The sequence below is a fragment of the Anomaloglossus baeobatrachus genome, chromosome 5 (genome assembly GCF_048569485.1).
Source record: "Anomaloglossus baeobatrachus isolate aAnoBae1 chromosome 5, aAnoBae1.hap1, whole genome shotgun sequence".
Taxonomy (NCBI): Eukaryota; Metazoa; Chordata; class Amphibia; order Anura; family Aromobatidae; genus Anomaloglossus; species Anomaloglossus baeobatrachus.
In genome coordinates, this window is record NC_134357.1 from 496,720,470 (window position 1) to 496,741,487 (window position 21,018).

Sequence of the window (21,018 nt, forward strand, 5' to 3'; positions counted from 1 at the left end):
ATATATTATATGGAGTCATTACACACAGAGAGATCTATTCCTATATGTTATATAGAGTCATTACACACAGAGAAATCTATTCCTATATGTTATATAGAGTCAGTACACACAGAGAGATCTATTCCTATATGTTATATAGAGTCATTACACACAGAGAGATCTATTCCTATATGTTATATAGAGTCATTACACACAGATAGATCTATTCCTATATGTTATATAGAGTCATTACACACAGAGAGATCTATTCCTATATGTTATATAGAGTCATTACACACAGAGAGATCTATTTCTATTTATTATATAGAGTCATTACACACAGAGGGATCTATTTCAAGTGTTTATTTCTGTTAATGTTGCTGATTATGGCTAAGGCGGGCTTTGCACACTACGACATCGCAGCCCGATGCTGCGATGCCGAGTGCGATTGTGCCCGCCCCCGTCGCAGCAGCGATATGTGGTGATAGCTGGCGTAGCGAAAGTTATCGCTACGCCAGCTTCACACACACACTCACCTGCCGTGCGACGTCCCTGTGGCCGGCGACCCGCCTCCTTGTTAAGGGGGCGGGTCGTGCGGCGTCACTGCGACGTCACACGGCAGGCGGCCAATCAGAGCGGAGGGGCGGAGATGAGCAGGATGTAAACATCCTGCCCACCTCCTTCCTTCCGCATATCCTACGGAAGCCGCAGTGAGGCCGGTAGGAGACGTTCCTCGCTCCTGCGACTTCACACACAGCGATGTGTGCTGCCGCAGGAGCGAGGAACAACATCGGACCGTCGCGTCAGCGTAATCATGGATTACGCCGACGCTGCACCGATGATACGATTACGACGCTTTTGCGCTCGTTAATCGTATCATCCAGCCTTTACACACTGCGATGTCGCATGCGATGCCGGAAGTGCGTCATTTTCAATTTGACCCCACCGACATCGCACCTGCGATGTCGCAGTGTGCAAAGTGCCCCTTACAGCCAATGAAAACCCAAAAGTCATTATCTCAGAAAATTAGAATAATTGCCACAAAACACCTGCAAAGGCTTCCTAAGCATTTAAAATGGTCCCTTAGTCTGGTTCAGTAGGCTACACAATCATGGAGAAGACTGCTGATGTGACTGATGTCCAGAAGGTAGTCATTGACACACTCCACAAGGAGGGTAAGCCACAAAAGGTCATTGCTAAAGAAGCTGGCTGTTCACATAGTGCTGTATCCAAGCATATTAATGGAAAGTTAAGTGGAAGAAAAAATGTGTTAGATAAAGGTGCACAAGCAACTGGGATAACCGCAGTCTTGATAGGATTATTAAGAAATGGCCATTCAAAAATTTGGGGCCTATATTCACAAGGGGTGTACTGCTGCTGGAGTCAGTGCTTCAAGAGCTACCACACACAGATGTATCCAGGACATGGGCTACAAGTGTCACATTCCTTGTGTCAAGCCACTTATGACCAATAGACAACGCCAGAAGCGTCTCACCTGGGCCAAGGAGAAAAAGAACTGGACTGTTGCTCAGTGTCCAAGGTGTTGTTTTCAGGTGAAAGTAAATGTTTCATTTCATTTGGAAATCGCGGTTCCAGAGTCTGGAGGAAGAGAGGAGAGGCCACAATCAAAGCCGCTTGAGGTCTAGTGTGAAGTTTCCACAATCAGTGATGGTTTGGGGAGTCATGTCATCTTCTGGTGTAGGTCCACTGTGTTTTATCAAGACCAAAGTCAGCGCAGCCGTCTACCAGGACATTTTAGAGCACTTCATGCTTCCCTCTACTGACAAGCTTTTTGGAGATGGAAATATCATTTTCCAGTAGGACTTGGCACCTGTCCACACTGCCAAAAGTACCAATACCTGGTTTAATAACCACAGTATCACTGTGCTTGATTGGTCAGCAAACTCACCTGACCTAAACCCCATAGAGAATCTATGAGAGAAATCAGAGCCAACAATGCAGACGAGCTGAAGGCTGCTATCAAGGCAACCTGGGCTTCCATAACACCTCAGCAGTGCCACAGGCTGATCGCCTCCATGCCACGCCACATTGATGCAGTAATTCATGCAAAAGGAGCCCTGACCAAGTATTGAGGCATTTACTGTACAGTAGACAGTAGACTTTTCAGTAGGCGCCAACATTTCTGAGTGTAAAATTATTTTTTCAGTTGGTCTTATATAATAGTCTAAGGTGGGTTTTGCACATTACGACATCGCAAGCCGATGCTGCGATGTCGAGCGCGATAGTCCCCGCCCCCGTCGCAGGTACGATATCTTGTGATAGCTGGCGTAGCGAACATTATCGCTACGCCAGCTTCACATGCACTCACCTGCCCTGCGACTGTCGCTTTGGCCGGCGACCCGCCACCTTCCTAAGGGGTCGGGTCGTGCGGCGTCAAAGCGACGTCACACGGCAGTCGGCCAATAGCGGCGGAGGGGCGGAGATGAGCAGGATGTAAACATCCTGCCCACCTCCTTCCTTCTCATTGCAGCCGGGAGGCAGGTAAGGTGATGTTCCTCGCTCCTGCGGCTTCATACACAGCGATGTGTGCTGCCGCAGGAACGAGGAACAACATCGGACCTGTCTCTGCACCGGCATTATGGAAATGTCGGAGAATACACCGATGATACGATAACGACGCTTTTGCGCTCGTTAATCGTATCATCTAGGATTTACACACTACGATGTCGAAAGTGACGCCGGATGTGCGTCACTTTCGATTTGCCCCCACCGACATCGCACATGCGATGTTGCAACGTGCAAAGCCGCCCTAATTCTCTGAGATAATGACTTTTGGGTTTTCATTGGCTGTAAGCCATAATCATCAACACTAACAGAAATAAGCACTTGAAATAGATCACTCTGTGTGTAATGACTCTATATAATATATAGGAATAGATCCCTCTGTGTGTAATGACTCTATATAATATATAGAAATAGATCCCTCTGTGTGTAATGACTCTATATAATATATAGGAATAGATCCCTCTGTGTGTTATGACTCTATATAATATATAGAAATAGATCACTCTGTGTGTAATGACTCTATATAATATATAGGAATAGATCCCTCTGTGTGTAATGACTCTATATAATATATAGAAATAGATCCCTCTGTGTGTAATGACTCTATATAATATATAGGAATAGATCCCTCTGTGTGTTATGACTCTATATAATATATAGAAATAGATCCCTCTGTGTGTAATGACTCAATATAATATATAGGAATAGATCCCTCTGTGTGTAATGACTCTATATAATATATAGAAATAGATCACTCTGTGTGTAATGACTCTATATAATATATAGAAATAGATCCCTCTGTGTGTAATGACTCTATATAATATATAGAAATAGATCACTCTGTGTGTAATGACTCTATATAATATATAGAAATAGATCCATCTGTGTGTAATGACTCTATATAATATATGGGTATAGATCCCTCTGTGTGTAATGACTCTATATAATATATAGGAATAGATCACTCTGTGTGTAATGACTCTATATAATATATAGAAATAGATCCATCTGTGTGTAATGACTCTATATAAATTATAGAAATAGATCCATCTGTGTGTAATGACTCTATATAATATATAGGAATAGATCCATCTGTGTGTAATGACTCTATATAATATACAGTATGTGTTTCCCTTTTTTAATTGAATTACTGAAATTAATTAACTTTTTGATGATATTCTAATTTATTGAGATGCACTTGTAAGTTTGTCTTGGATGATACGAGCTTGTGAGCAAATGTATCTAAGCCTATTATATTTGATACTGTCTACAAGGCATTGTATCTAAGCCTATCATGCATGGGGGATTTAGTGTATCTAAGCCTATGGTGTGTGATACCGTCTGCTAATCCGGTGTATCTAAGAGTAGCATGCATGATACTATCTCATGAACTAGTGTATCCAAGTCTATTATGTTTCATGTATGTATCTAATCCTATTAAGTATAATCCGGTTTCCAAAAAACAAACAGAAAAACAGAGTGTATCTAAGCCAGAGCAGTTTTTTCTTCGGGGCCGGGTTTCTTTTCAGCAGTGACATCATCACACTCGCTGGTTGTCACTTCATAGTTTACGGAAAATTAAAGGCAGATCCCGAAGAGGATTCCAACGCAGTTTTAGGGCGTCTCGGCTATTACGTGTCGGCTATTACGGGACCGGCACTTTTATTATTTTGGTGAATGGAAACTATGCGTCATGTGACGGATCGGACCGGTGAGATTCTTGGATTCAATGTATGAGATTCAAAATACTAAAATGAGGAAGAATGTTCATAAAATCCTTCAAAAGCATCAGGACCTGAAGTCCCAATTCCAGAATACTCACAGACACACGGCAGAAGCCATGTTGAAAACACAGAAAAGTCTAGGATTATAGCAGAGCAATCACCGACATAGAAAGGAATAAAGCTGAAGATAAAGCTCCTGATCTCACCACCCTCCATTGTCCTGATTAGTCAGGTCCCGAAGATCATCCAGGTACCAAACATTGATGCAAGTGGTGGAAATTCCTTTCCTGATCCAGCAACACGTCCGAGATAGATGTGAATTAAAAATTCATTTTATTGAAAAATTGTTAAAACACCAATCATCAGAATGACATCCAAAAAATGTTTTCTTTAAAAAGAAAGCGTCTTACGCGTTTCTGGCCATTGTGGCCCTTAGTCATAGACATATGTTATCCAAATGAAACACATAATATATAGAAAAAAAAAAAAAACAAAAAAAAACCTCTTCACTTCCCAGAATGCTACATCCGGTCAAACATACACAGGTTAACCCAATTATGTCAGTAAGGCAGCAGCCTAATACATTGCAAAAAAGAGATCTTCCTGAATCAATTTAACCCTTTGGGATGTGCCAAATGTAATTCATTAAATTCCATAAGATCCCATACAGGAAAAATGTATATCCATTAATCTACATGGATTGACACTTTTCAAAGAAATGGATCAATTATGAATAATGATTACAAGCATAAGCATACCTGTATGCAATAAATACTGAAAGCATTCAGAACAATAATCAACATATCAATATATATACATTAAATCACTTTTGATATTCATGCCCATTGGCATGCAGGTATTGTATGTCAAAATCCACCTGGCTTCCCTGTCCCGCAGTATCTGAATACGATCTCCACCTCTTCTAGGGGCTGGAATCTGTTCCACAGCATTCACTTTAAAGGAACTAACATCCCCATTGTGATTATATAAAAAATGCTGTGAAGCCCCTGACAAATTCCTAGAGGCGGGATTCATAATATCATATAAATGTTCCCCAATGCGTCTCCTTAAAGTGCGGCTTGTGGAGCCTACATACTGTTTGCGACATTTTTCACAAGTTATAACATAGACGCAGTGATCTGAACTGCAGTTGATGAAAGAATTAATTTTATAGCGTTTCCCAGTAGTGGAATTAACACTCTCTTTGGTATTGTACATATGAGAGCATGTCCCACACTGCTTTTTGCCGCACTTATAGGAGCCACATGTAGGTAACCAGTTTTTTATTGAACTGCATGCAGGTTTTGCCAGATATGCATCACTAGGAGAGATGAGACTGCCAATAGTAGGGGCACGTCTAGAAACAAATCTGCAGCCTGTGTCCAGAATATTTTTAAGAGTTTTATCCACAGGTAAAATAGGCAAAAACTTGCGTACAATCTCAGTAATTTTCCAAAAGCTATTACTATATTGGGTAGAAAATACTGGAACACTGTTCTGATTTGTTTTTTCCATAGGAATTTTCTGCTTCAAATAGTGTGCTCTGGATTCAAGATTTACTTTAGTCTTGGCTCTATCAATCATTGCTCTATCATAACCCCTATGCCGCAGTCTACCATCAATGACCTCGCATTCTCTTATATAGGCTGTCTCAGTACTGCAAGATCTCCTGGCCCTAACATATTCCCCCACAGGTATATTCCTTACTATATGCTTAGGATGGTGGCTAGTAGCATAAAGAAGGGAGCTCCCTGATACATCTTTCCTGTAGAGCTCAGAGTTAACTCGTTTGTTCACTGAGTCACCAACAAGAGTGAGATCTAAGAAGGAAATAGACTCCCGCTGGCTACAAGAAACAAATTTCAGATTGAACATGTTAGAATTAATGTACTTAAAAAAGTCTGGTATGGCCGCTTCACATCCACGCCATATTATCAAAATATCGTCTATGAAGCGACCATACCAGAATATATCTGAAAGAAAAGGGTTCCAAGAGTTGTAAATGAACTGCTTCTCCCACCAATTCATGTAAATATTGGCTAGCGATGGTGAGAATTTTGCCCCCATGCTACAGCCACAGATCTGGATGTAAAACTGATTCAAAAAAATAAAATAATTATTTTTGAGCAAAAAAGAAATTATATCCAAAATAAATTCTTGTAATTCTTCCGAATAGCTTGTACAAACCAGCATCTGTTCCTGTAATGCAATTAAAGCCAAATTGTGGGGTATAGACGAATACAAAGCAGTAACATCACTACTTATCCATGAGTAGCCTTCTTGCCATTCAATTTCCTGCATTACAGTAAGAACATGTTTAGAGTCCCTGATGTATGCTGGAGAGGACTTCATAAGGGGCTGGAGTCTCTCATCCAGCCATGTTCCGATGTTTTCAAACAGGGACCCTATTCCAGACACGATTGGCCTAAAGGGTGGAGGAAAAACACCCTTATGGGTCTTTGGAAGTGCATGGAATAAAGGGATCCTAGATGTTTCAGGCACCATATACTCCAATTGTTTCTCAGTTAATAATCCCATGTCTGCACCTCTCTGCAGTAATAGTTGTAAGTCTGTCCGTATTCCAATAGTTGGATCACTATCAACTTTGCGGTATGTCCGTTCATCATTTAACATAAGCTGTAATTGTCCTTCATAGAGGCCACGGTCCAAGATCACCACTGAGCCGCCTTTATCTGAGTTTTTAATAATGATTCTATCGTTGGATTTTAATTTATTCAAGGCTGTTCGTTCCTGGACGGTCATGTTGTCATTATCCAGGATTCCACTATTAACCGCATGCAGCTTTTTAAGCTCCTCGAACACCACATGCTGATAGTCATCCATGGCAGGAGATCTTGAAGCCAAAGGATAAAACTGCGGATTTGGCACTCTACTGGAAAAATCAGTGTCAGTTATTAAATCTAGATCTTCCCCACTGTTGGTACTCAATGATTCCAAATTCTGCAAAGTAACCTGCTCCATAAACATTAAATTCTCAAATTGATTTGGGAACAACCTTCTCTCACTAGTATCATGATCTTCTGTTTCTGGCTGAAAAAAATGTTTCTTTAAGCGGGCTTTACACACTGCGATATCGCCCGAATTTTGTCGTTGGGGTCACGGTTTTGGTGACGCACTTCCGCAATCGTTAGCGATATAGCTTTGTGTAACAGCGTTCAGCGATGTAAAATCGTCGCAAAAGCGTGATTTATCGCTAATCGGCTACACGGGTCCTAATTCCCAAAAATCGTTACTTCAGCAGTAACGAGGTTGTTCCTCGTTCCTGCGGCATCACACATCGCTGCGTGTGACGCCGCAGGAGCGAGGAACGTCTCCCTACCTGCCTCCCGGCCGCTATGCGGAAGGAAGGAGGTGGGCGGGATGTTACGTCCCGCTCATCTCCGCCCCTCCGCTGCGATTGGGCGGCGGTTCAGTGACGTCGCTGTGACGCCGCACGGACCGCCCCCTTAGAAAGGAGGCGGTTCGCCGGTCACAGCGACGTCGCCGGACAGGTAAGTATGTGTGACGGCTCTGGGCGATGTTGTGCGGCACGGGCAGCGATATGCCCATGTCGCGCAACAGATGGGGGCGGGTACGCACACTAGCGATATCGGGACCGATATCGCAGTGTGTAAAGTAGCCTTTATAGTCAATTGCCTGACGAATTTATTCACGTCTTTGAAGGTGGAATATAAATCAAAGTTCCTACTTGGCACAAAATTCAGGCCTCTCCTGAGTACATTGGTTTCATCCTCAGAAAGAATAGTAGCTGATAAATTGAGAACTGTGAATTCATTGCCATTTTTCACTTGCGATTCCTGAACGAATAACCATGAGTTTTTATTTGGTTTATGTTTCCTCCCCGACCTCCTTGTTGGTTTCTGGTTTTTTTGGCTCCTTGGCCTAAAAAATTATTATTACTGCTGTTACGTTCTGACGTCCCGGCCAGGGGTTCAGGATCTGATTCTCCCTCAGTGGTGTCTAATTCTGTAGAAGAAAAACTCACCCGTGATTCACACCGGTTTAATCTGTAGTCATCCGAGCTATTCCTTAGTATAGACTTTGGATTTCTCATAGCTCTGATATCCCGCCATGTGTACACCTCATTATTGTCATAGTCTCTCCTATCACGGGTGAATTTTCTTCGTTTAGTTTCCGTGATGTCATTTTCTAATTTCTCAAGTCGTTCAAAAACATCCTTTTTAAGCTTTGTATACGAGGAATCATCCTTATATTTCACAAGCGATGCATCCAGTTCTTTGATCTCCTCCTCCAGAGTTATGATCCTGGATTGTTCTCTCTCCACTATGAGCTTCATTAATTTAGTGGAGCACTCTGATAAAATTGCATTCCATGACACCAAAAATTCTGAATCAAACATAAAAGTAGGTTGTTTTTTAAAACGCAAGCCCCGAGGTATCATAGAATTCTCAATGTATTTTTGCAACGTCATGCAATCCCACCAGGTGCGCACCCTGGAGGACATAGATTTCTCCATTTTCTGCATGCATTCTTTTAAATCCACAGGTTCAACACCAGCAGTGGAATAGTCCATTGAAAAAATGGCAGCCGCCCTGTTGAGTCTGTCAGTATTGTCTGGATTAAATAGGGCCATTTTGTGCTGAAAAGGTGAAGAGGATTTTTTCCAAAATGGTTATTTTTTTTTTTTTTTCTCTCTTTTAAAAAACCATTAACTGTGCATATATACCTAGGAGCCGGTAAATAGATTAAAGTCCAGATAGAAGAAAATTCTCCATCATCCTTATTCAGGAAAATAATGTCCAAGGGGAGCAAGAAACGAACACAATTGGTAAGAAAGGAAAGTTTTTTTCAGCTCACCCGTAGTATTATTTCACCTGGCTCCAGGACCCAGAACGGTGCAGGGATATGAATTCCGTGTTCAGGAATATAAAGCAGCAAGTGGTGGAAATTCCTTTCCTGATCCAGCAACACGTCCGAGATAGATGTGAATTAAAAATTCATTTTATTGAAAAATTGTTAAAACACCAATCATCAGAATGACATCCAAAAAATGTTTTCTTTAAAAAGAAAGCGTCTTACACGTTTCTGGCCATTGTGGCCCTTAGTCATAGACATATGTTATCCAAATGAAACACATAATATATAGAAAAAAAAACCAAAAAAAAAAACAAAAAAAACCAAAAAAAAAAAAAACCTCTTCACTTCCCAGAATGCTACATCCGGTCAAACATACACAGGTTAACCCAATTATGTCAGTAAGGCAGCAGCCTAATACATTGCAAAAAAGAGATCTTCCTGAATCAATTTAACCCTTTGGGATGTGCCAAATGTAATTCATTAAATTCCATAAGATCCCATACAGGAAAAATGTATATCCATTAATCTACATGGATTGACACTTTTCAAAGAAATGGATCAATTATGAATAATGATTACAAGCATAAGCATACCTGTATGCAATAAATACCGAAAGCATTCAGAACAATAATCAACATATCAATATATATACATTAAATCACTTTTGATATTCATGCCCAGGCTTTTTTTTTCTATATATTATGTGTTTCATTTGGATAACATATGTCTATGACTAAGGGCCACAATGGCCAGAAACGCGTAAGACGCTTTCTTTTTAAAGAAAACATTTTTTGGATGTCATTCTGATGATTGGTGTTTTAACAATTTTTCAATAAAATGAATTTTTAATTCACATCTATCTCGGACGTGTTGCTGGATCAGGAAAGGAATTTCCACCACTTGCTGCTTTATATTCCTGAACACGGAATTCATATCCCTGCACCGTTCTGGGTCCTGGAGCCAGGTGAAATAATACTACGGGTGAGCTGAAAAAAACTTTCCTTTCTTACCAAACATTGATGGCTTATCCTAAAGAAGACCTTGTCATTCATTTTATTGTCGAGGTGATCCCTTAAATTACTCAAAGTTCATCAGTATCCTTTGTGACATCACTGCTATTAAGGTATTACAAAATATATCATGAAAAAGGGGCATGTTTAATTACACTACTTATCCTGTACTGATCCTGAGTTACAGTCTCTATTATTGTCCCGCAAGTACCAAGTGAGTGGCAAAAGGTAAGGGAAGGGGACCCCTGTGTCTAGGAAAGGGGAAGATGGTGACCCCTGACCAAACCTACAGCTGGTCCCTGGGGTCCCTCACCACCATAGATAGGTTCTGCACCTCTGCGCCGAGTCGGATACCTGACCTTAGGTATCCCTGTCGCGGGCGGAGGAGGGGACGCTGCGCTCTCCCACTGCTCAGGTCCGGCTGCCGCTGCTCTGCGGCTGCTGCTGCTCGGTGGCTCGAGCAATGGGCCGGATCCCGGGGACTCGAGCGGCGCTCCTCGCCCGTGAGTGAAAAGGGGTGGTTTGGTTTTGGGGATATTGTCCGTGACGCCACCCACGGTTGTGGTGATTGTGTGGACACCACCGCTGCTCTGGACGGGGATCCTGGGAGCGGTGACAGGGAGAAGCTTTGTTGTTATTTCTCCCCTCCGTGGGTAGGGGGTTGGTTGTCCCGGGGCCCGGTGATGGGGTAAGAGTGGATGGCAGGCGGGTTGCGGGGCCTGGTGAGGTGCAGGGTCTCAGGGGCAGCGCTGTGCCGCACGGCACGGAGGTACTCACTCAGCCCAATGATGATGACACAGTTCACGGTAAAACAAGCGGCTGGTTGGACGGGTCCCTCGGACGGCTGCGATGTTGTTGTTCCCTGCAAATTAGCGGTGACTGTCTCTTCCCTGCACCTAAGTACGGTTGTTGGTATCGATGGGTTCCCACCAGTAACCCGCTCCCCGACTTGGATATGGGCTGGAGGAGACCCTTTTTGCCCGCAGGCGCTGGCCCTGAGGAACTGGTGCCTTGGCGGTGGCGGTGTCCCTCTCACTCGGTCGGACTGTTGCCTTCAATCGGGACTTAGTTGTTTGGAAACCCAGGGGGTCCCCTTCACTGACGGATTTGGCAAATTCACGGCGACTCCAAGCCTTGCCGGGGTCCGAAAGGCCCCTGCCACTGGTGCTGGCTTCTCTTTGTGTACCGGTCCGGTACCGCCGGGCCACCACCCGTCCACGGTCCTTATGGTAGACTCCAATCGGCCACTCCTGCCGGTCACCGCCGTCTGCCAACCTTGCTGTCTCGCCCGGGGCACACACCCGGACGCTCTCAGTCAGTTTTGTTTGCTCTCCTACCACTTCACTCCTCACACTTTTACCTCTCAAACTAATCTCACTGTTTTCCCGCCTCCAGGACTGTGAACTCCTCAGTGGGTGGAGACCAACCGCCTGGCTCCACCCCCTGGTGTGGACATCAGCCCCTGGAGGAGGGCAACAAGGGTTTTGTGTCTGACCTTGATGTGCCTGCAGGGAATGTGGGGTGTGTTGTGATGTTGTTCTCTGTGGCCCCTGGCTTGTCCAGGGCGACACATCCCTAGTGCTGAACCCTAAATAGGGAACGGGTGGGATGAGCTCTTCGTCAACGTCACTAAACGCTAAAGGAAGACACAAGGGGGGCACACGGGGAAAAAGCATGAACTACTTATCCCCAGATGACTCAGGCAGGAGTTCAGCAATCTTCAGCAACAATACCACAGATGAGAGCAGGCCACCTGCTTGCAACCAGAGTTTGAATGAACTGAATGATATCACCAGCACCGGTCCAGGGGAGAAAAGAGTATTTAAGCACCAAAAAAATCCTGATGATCAGCAGCTAGGTAGAAGGCGAGGTCCTGCTGGGTCCAAAAGGGGAGAGATGAAAATCCAGCAGGAAAGCTACTTATAACAATGAATGAAACAAAAGACCTGATAACCAGTATAATTATATATAACCATCAGAGACCTCCTCAAGTGAGGAGCCCTGTGGTAAAACACCTACTCCATGGAATACATGAAAAAAACAGAGGAAAGGAGTATATATGGTGCAAAATTATGACAAAGTTTATTGAAATGCAAAAGACAAAACAATAGAAAGTCAGGGAGCATTTTGTGCATCCAAACGCTGTGACCTTCTATAGCTAGGGACCACATGACTGTCTGTCACCCGTGACAGTACCCCCCTTCTACGAGTGGCAATCACATCTGATGCTGGGAGCCACATCCTCTCCTCTGGGCCGAAACCTCTCCAGTGCACCAAGTATTGAAGTGAACAACGTAGAAAACGAGAGTCAACAATTTTAGCTATTTGAAACTCCAAATTACCACCAACCATGGTTGGGGTCGGCGGCAAGGGGGATGACTCCACAGGTTCCACATACTTTTTGAGCAGTGCCCTCTGGAACACATTGGGGATCCTAAGACCCTGAGGTAACTCCAGGCGAAATGCTACTGGGTTAATGGTGGCGGTTATTTTTATAAGAACCAATAAACCTAGGCCCCAGATTCCAGGAAGGAATTTTCAACTTTATGTTCCTGGTAGACAACCACACATAGTCATTCACACTCAGGTCCGGACCAGCCAAGTGGTTTTTATCACCCATACATTTGTATCTGTCTCCCGTTAGCTTCAAATTACTTTGAACCCCTTGCCACACAGAAAAGAGCTCCTCCAAAATTCCCAAAGCATCCTTACTACTAAAGGTATCAAATTGCGGATGAAAACCATAGACACCGAAGAATGGTGACTTACCAGTAGACTCCTGGTGATGATTATTTAAAGCAAATTCAGCCAATGGTAAATAAGATGCCCAATCCTCCTGGTTCTCAGATACAAAGCACCGAAGGTAAGTTTCCAAATTTTGATTTATGCACTATGTCTGCCCATTCGACTGAGGATGGAAGGCAGAAGAGAAAGACAACTGCACCCCCAGTCACGCACAAAAGGCTTTCCAAAATTTGGAAACAAACTGGGTTCCCCGATCTGAGACCACATTGGAAGGAACCCCGTGAAGTTTCATAACCTCATTGATAAACACCTGAGCCAGAGTCTTGGTATTCGGAAGTGCCGGCAACGCGATGAAATCCGTCATCTGACTGAACCTATCCACAACCACCAAAACCACAATCTTTCCTGAGTACAAAGGTAGGTCAGTAATGAAATCCATGGATAAATGGGTCCAGGGTCTATTCGGCATAGCCAATGACAGGAGAGATCCCGATGGACGGGTATGTGTTACCTTGGAACGTGCGCAAATGCTAGAAGCAGACACATAGTTAACCACATCCTGATGCAACCTCGGCCACCAAAAAAGATGACACACCTAACAATTATACCCCAGAGCTGCACTCACGATTCTGCTGGTGCAGTTGAAGGGGGGGAGCCGGGTGACGGCCGGTAGTGCTCAACTCTCCTTCTTCAACCTGGTGTTGTGCATGTGTTCGCCCCAGCCAGGGGTGCCACAGTTACTTGCTCTTCAGTGGCTCGTCTGCCACCCCGTCGCCTGTCACCGTCATAGACGTAGTTGGGCAACACATCACAGAAAAAAATTCCTTTTAATTCAAACTTCAACGTCTTTATTCAACATTCAATCTTCATAAGAGACATCTTCACAATAAAACTTCCCAGGACAGACATGCCACTTTCCTCCTGCGTTACCGTTCTGATGCCGCTGCTCAATGGAGTAACCGTCTGTGAAGCCCTCGCTCTGAATTGGTATACGCAAAGTAGAAGGAAAGGGCTATCCCGCGCTGCCGTGTGGAATGAGGAGATCACTAGGGAATATATTTGTGATTTTATCACTCAACGTGTTTCAGAGTCATGAGAACTCCTTCTTCAGGAGTCAAGATCACTGATCTACACTGATCCCTACAGCAGCCAAGTCTGACTCCTGCGTTCCCCATCTCTTGCAGCCTTGTCTGTTGGATACAATGGAGGTTCCTCCTGAGGCTTGTGCAAACCCTGATACATAGCTCGCTCTCCCAGGACCCCCTGGCAGAACTCTACTATCCACTCAACTAACTTTCTCCTGGCTTGGCTGCCCAACTCACTTCTTAAGGGTATGTGCGCACAAAACTTTTTTTTCACCACGTTTTTGGGCGTTTTTGGGCTCAAAAGTGGTTGACTTTGCTTTCCCAGCAAAGTCTATAACTTTTCATTTTTGCTGTCCGCATATACTTTCTTTTTAAAGCTGTGTTTTTGAAGTGAAAAAAAAAAAATATGGATATATCAATTCTTTTCTGCCTCCATCCAATGCATTGGAAAAACGCAGCAAAACGCAACAAAAAAACGCATTTTTACTGCTGCGTTTTTGCTGCAATAGCGTTTTTAGCGGCCAGAAACGCAGCGTTTTTGATGCCACAAAAAATGGTTAGGTGAGCACATAGCCTTATACTCCAGAGCTGCACTCACTATTCTGCTGGTGCAGTCACTGTGTACATACATTACATTACTTATCCTGTACTGATCCTGAGTTACATCCTGTATCATACTCCAGAGCTGCACCCACTATTCTGCTGGTGGAGTCACTGTGTACATACATTACATTACTTATCCTGTACTGATCCTGAGTTACCTCCTGTATTACACTCCAGAGCTGCACTCACTATTCTGCTGGTGCAGTCACTGTGTACATACATTACATTACTTATCCTGTACTGATCCTGAGTTACCTCCTGTATTATACTCCAGAGCTGCACCCACTATTCTGCTGGTGGAGTCACTGTGTACATACATTACATTACTTATCCTGTACTGATCCTGAGTTACCTCCTGTATTACACTCCAGAGCTGCACTCACTATTCTGCTGGTGCAGTCACTGTGTACATACATTACATTACTTATCCTGTACTGATCCTGAGTTACATCCTGTATTATACTCCAGAGCCGCACTCACTATTCTGCTGGTGCAGTCACTGTGTACATGCATTACATTACTTATCCTGTACTGATCCTGAGTTACCTCCTGTATTATACTCCAGAGCTGCACTCACTATTCTGCTGGTGCAGTCACTGTGTACATACATTACATTACTTATCCTGTACTGATCCTGAGTTACATCCTGTATTATCCTCCAGAGCTGCACTCACTATTCTGCTGGTGCAGTCACTGTGTACATACATTACATTACTTATCCTGTACTGATCCTGAGTTACCTCCTGTATTATACTCCAGAGCTGCACTCACTATTCTGCTGGTGCAGTCACTGTGTACATACATTACATTACTGATCCTGTATTGATCCTGAGTTACATCCTCTATTATACTCAGGGCTCACACCCACTGGGGCATCTGAGAATAATTTGGGGGGTCCCTGAGGTTGACATTTTATCCTAACCCGTATTATGGGGTACATGACTTATCATGGGTTTGAATATATTGTGCCTTGGGCCTCGGAGTTCATTCTGAGGTCCCTTTGCCAATACTAAAAAGAAATCCAAAAAGTTAAAGGGTACCTTTAATGACTATAGCCAACAATTGCTTTGCGGTCCAGAAATCATACTTATTTGTTATGGGCCCATAGTTACATCTGGGAGGATCCACATTCATTTGTGTTTGGAATCCCTCTGGCATGTTAGTCGATAACAGAGAGAAACATTTGGCAAAATATCTGAACTCTTCACCCGACACAGATTCCCAATTATACCCAGCTGATTTAAAAAAACACAACAGAAGAAATAGTCCCCGGCAATTTAAATACTATTTTTTTTCCACCAAAAGAGCGTTGTGTTAGTAACACGCAGTTATCTCGTTGCCTTCGCTTTGAAATAACAAACCACTAACGAGTGGAAAACCACAAATTTGTAGCTATGCAGGGTAGGAATCCCGGGCCGGAGTCACAAGGAACGCGTTCCCAGCCCAGCGTGTAACCAATGTGCCAAGCCAATGTCATGTGATAGTTATGACCATTACCAATAAATGTTTTCTGCAGCTCCACACCCCCCCTCTCCCCTCTTTCACCCTGAGGACAAGAAATAACAACTAATGACAATTTATTGGGTTAGAAGGCTGCCCAAGCTCATCAGTCATCTGTGGTAGTTAGTATAGGGGGCACATAAGTTATCTCAGAACCTGGACCTTGGCCCCCATGGTATTGCCATTGAATGTAACACCCAACCTTTTTTTTCAATATAAAATGAATCTCAAAAGGGAGTTGAAAGGGGTTTTCAACTTAAAATTGACCTCTGCCCTGGCGTCTATACTGTGTATTTGTCAGTGAGGTTCTGTGGAGGGGGTTGAATCTGAAACCCCCAAACTTTAGCCTACTATCCCCTTGCCACACTTTTCCTGACACCGTGCCATCTAAAATACTACTATATTTTTTCAACAACAACAATAACCCATAGATATCAGTGCCAACTGTGCCATTTATATGCTACTTTTTTTCAACAACACTCCATAGATATCAGTGTCAACTGTGCCATCTATATACATTTTTTTAACCACACCCCATAGATATCAGTGCCAACTTGGCCATCTATATACTAAATTTTTTCAACAACACGCCATAGATTTCAATGCCAACTGTGCTATCTATTTAGTATGTGTTTTCAACAGCACTCCATAGATATTAGTGTCAGCTGTGCCATCTATATAAACGTTTTTTCAATAATAACCCATAGATATCAGTGTCAACTGTGCCATCTATATACTACATTTTGCAACAACACCCCATAGATATCAGTGCTAACTGGGCCATCTATAGAGTTTGTTTTTTCAACAACATCCCTTAGATATCAGTGCCAACGGTGCCATTTATATACCACGTTTTTTCAACAACACCCCAAAGATGTCAGTGCCAACTGTACCATTTATATGCCACGTCTTTTCAACACCACTCCACAGATATCAGTGCCAACTGTACCATCTAGATATTACATTTTTTCAACAACACCCCATAGATATCAGTGCAATCTGTGCCATCTATATACCACGCTTATTCAACAACATCCCATAGATATCGGTACCAACTGAGCCATCTATATACCACATTTATTCAACAACATCCCATAGATATCATTACCAACTGTGCCATCTATATACTACATTTTTTCAACAACACCCCATAGATACCAGTGCCAACTGTGCCATAAATAAATAAATCTTTATTTTTTTATAGCGCTAAAATATTCCGCAGTGCTTTACATACATAAGAAACACTGTCCCCATTGGGACTCATAATCTAAATTCCCTATCTGTATGTCTTTGAAGTGTGGGAGGAAACCGGAGTACCCGGAGGAAACCCACGCAAACACAGGGAGAACATGCAAACTCCTTGCAGATATTCTCATTGAGGGGTTTTGAACCCAGGACCCCAGCGCTGCAAGACTGCAGTGCTAACCACTGAGCCACCATGCCACCTATATGCTATGCTTTTTCAACAACACCCCATAGATATCAGTGCCAACTGGGCCATCTATATAATATGGGTTTTTTTAACAACATCCCATAGATATCAGTGCAAACTGTGCAGATTAATGTAAAGATGCAGATGATAACCATTTGTAGGTACTGTGCATTTTTTTCAGTAGTAAGAGTTGTTCTGCTGATACAATGTGACTGGATACCACTGCATAAAATCCTAAACTGTGAGAAATATTGAACCTGTGGGTGGGAATAAGAATATATCTATTCCTTGACAGCAAGCAGAGATTTAGAAGAAAAAAAACTATAATTCTAAGGTCAAAGATCTTTTTATTATACAAAGCATAAGAAGATACAGGACACCCTCCCTCCAATATTAGTGATAAGGACTGGCGCAGCATTAATCCACCGCCTTTATGACCCTCCTCAATTGTAGTGCACGACCCTCTGCAACCACTAGAAAAGCTGGAGCCCCTCACCGCGCCTCTGTCACTAATCCATCACAATGATCTTATTATTCTGCACTGGTGACAGTGGGGCCTGCAGCAGGATACAGCCCGGCCCGCCACAGGGACTACAGACTGCAAGGGGCGAAACGGGGTTACTACAGGGCCCAGGCCTTCCTATACGATCCGTTATTGGGGGAGGGGTACGAGAAAGTTTAATTCACCCTAGAACATCCCACAAATGAATACACACAGAGGAAACCTATCCCAAATTAAATATCCTGGAATGATACCAATATTCACACAGATGTGAAAGGAGCAGTATTATAGTAGTTATATTCTTGTACATAGGGGCAGTATTATAGTAGTTATATTCTTGTACATAGGGCAGTATTATAGTAGTTATATTCTTGTACATAGGGGCAGTATTATAGTAGTTATATTCTTGTACATAGGAGCAGTATTATAGTAGTTATATTCTTGTACATAGGAGCAGTGTTATAGTAGTTATATTCTTGTACATAGAGGGCAGTATTATAGTAGTTATATTCTTGTACATAGAGGCAGTATTATAGTAGTTATATTCTTGTACATAGGGGCAGTATTATAGTTGTTAAATACTTGTACATAGGGGCAGTATTATAGTAGTTATATTCTTGTACATAGAGGCAGTATTATAGTAGTTATATTCTTGTACATAGGAGCAGTGTTATAGTAGTTATATTCTTGTACATAGAGGCAGTATTATAGTAGTTATATTCTTGTACATAGAGGCAGTATTATAGTAGTTATATTCTTGTACATAGGGGCAGAATTATAGTAGTTATATTCTTGTACATAGGAGCAGTATTATAGTAGTTATATTCTTGTACATAGGGGCAGTATTATAGTAGTTATATTCTTGTACATAGGAGCAGTATTATAGTAGTTATATTCTTGCACATAAGAGTAGTATTATAGTAGTTATATTCTTGTACATAGGGGCAGTATTATAGTAGTTAAATACTTGTACATAGGGGCAGTATTATAGTAGTTATATTCTTGTACATAGGGGCAGTAGTATAGTAGTTATATTCTTGTACATAGGAGCAGTATTATAGTAGTTATATTCTTGTACATAGGGGCAGTATTATATTAGTTATATTCTTGTATATAGGAGGCAGTATTATATTAGTTATATTCTTGTACATAGGAGCAGTATTATAGTAGTTATATTCTTGTACATAGGAGCAGTATTATAGTAGTTATATTCTTGCACATAGGGGCAGTATCATAGTAGTTAGATTCTTGTATATAGGAGCAGTATTATAGTAGTTATATTCTTGCACATAGGGGCAGTATTATAGTAGTTATATATTCTTGTACATAGGAGCAGTATTATAGTAGTTATATTCTTGTACATAGGGGCAGTATTATAGTAGTTGAATTCTTGCACATAGGGGCAGTATCATAGTAGTTAGATTCTTGTATATAGGAGCAGTATTATAGTAGTTATATTCTTGCACATAGGGGCAGTATCATAGTAGTTAGATTCTTGTATATAGGAGCAGTATTATAGTAGTTATATTCTTGCACATAGGGGCAGTATCATAGTAGTTAGATTCTTGTATATAGGAGCAGTATTATAGTAGTTATATTCTTGTACATAGGGGCAGTATTATATTAGTTATATTCTTGTATATAGGAGGCAGTATTATATTAGTTATATTCTTGTACATAGGAGCAGTATTATAGTAGTTATATTCTTGTACATAGGAGCAGTTTTATAGTAGTTATATTCTTGCACATAGGGGCAGTATCATAGTAGTTAGATTCTTGTATATAGGAGCAGTATTATAGTAGTTATATTCTTGCACATAGGGGCAGTATTATAGTAGTTATATATTCTTGTACATAGGAGCAGTATTATAGTAGTTATATTCTTGTACATAGGGGCAGTATTATAGTAGTTGTATTCTTGCACATAGGGGCAGTATCATAGTAGTTAGATTCTTGTATATAGGAGCAGTATTATAGTAGTTATATTCTTGCACATAGGGGCAGTATCATAGTAGTTAGATTCTTGTATATAGGAGCAGTATTATAGTAGTTATATTCTTGCACATAGGGGCAGTATCATAGTAGTTAGATTCTTGTATATAGGAGCAGTATTATAGTAGTTATATTCTTGCACATAGGGGCAGTATCATAGTAGTTAGATTCTTGTATATAGGAGCAGTATTATAGTAATTATATTCTTGCACATAGGGGCAGTATTATAGTAGTTATATATTCTTGTACATAGGAGCAGTATTATAGTAGTTATATTCTTGTATATAGGAGCAGTATTATAGTAGTTATATTCTTGCACATAGGGGCAGTATCATAGTAGTTAGATTCTTGTATATAGGAGCAGTATTATAGTAGTTATATTCTTGCACATAGGGGCAGTATCATAGTAGTTAGATTCTTGTATATAGGAGCAGTATTATAGTAGTTATATTCTTGCACATAGGGGCAGTATCATAGTAGTTAGATTCTTGTATATAGGAGCAGTATTATAGTAGTTATATTCTTGTACATAGGGGCAGTATTATATTAGTTATATTCTTGTATATAGGAGGCAGTATTATATTAGTTATATTCTTGTACATAGGAGCAGTATTATAGTAGTTATATTCTTGTACATAGGAGCAGTTTTATAGTAGTTATATTCTTGCACATAGGGGCAGTATCATAGTAGTTAGATTCTTGTATATAGGAGCAGTATTATAGTAGTTATATTCTTGCACATAGGGGCAGTATTATAGTAGTTATATATTCTTGTACATAGGAGCAGTATTATAGTAGTTATATTCTTGTACATAGGGGCAGTATTATAGTAGTTGTATTCTTGCACATAGGGGCAGTATCATAGTAGTTAGATTCTTGTATATAGGAGCAGTATTATAGTAGTTATATTCTTGCACATAGGGGCAGTATCATAGTAGTTAGATTCTTGTATATAGGAGCAGTATTATAGTAGTTATATTCTTGCACATAGGGGCAGTATCATAGTAGTTAGATTCTTGTATATAGGAGCAGTATTATAGTAGTTATATTCTTGCACATAGGGGCAGTATCATAGTAGTTA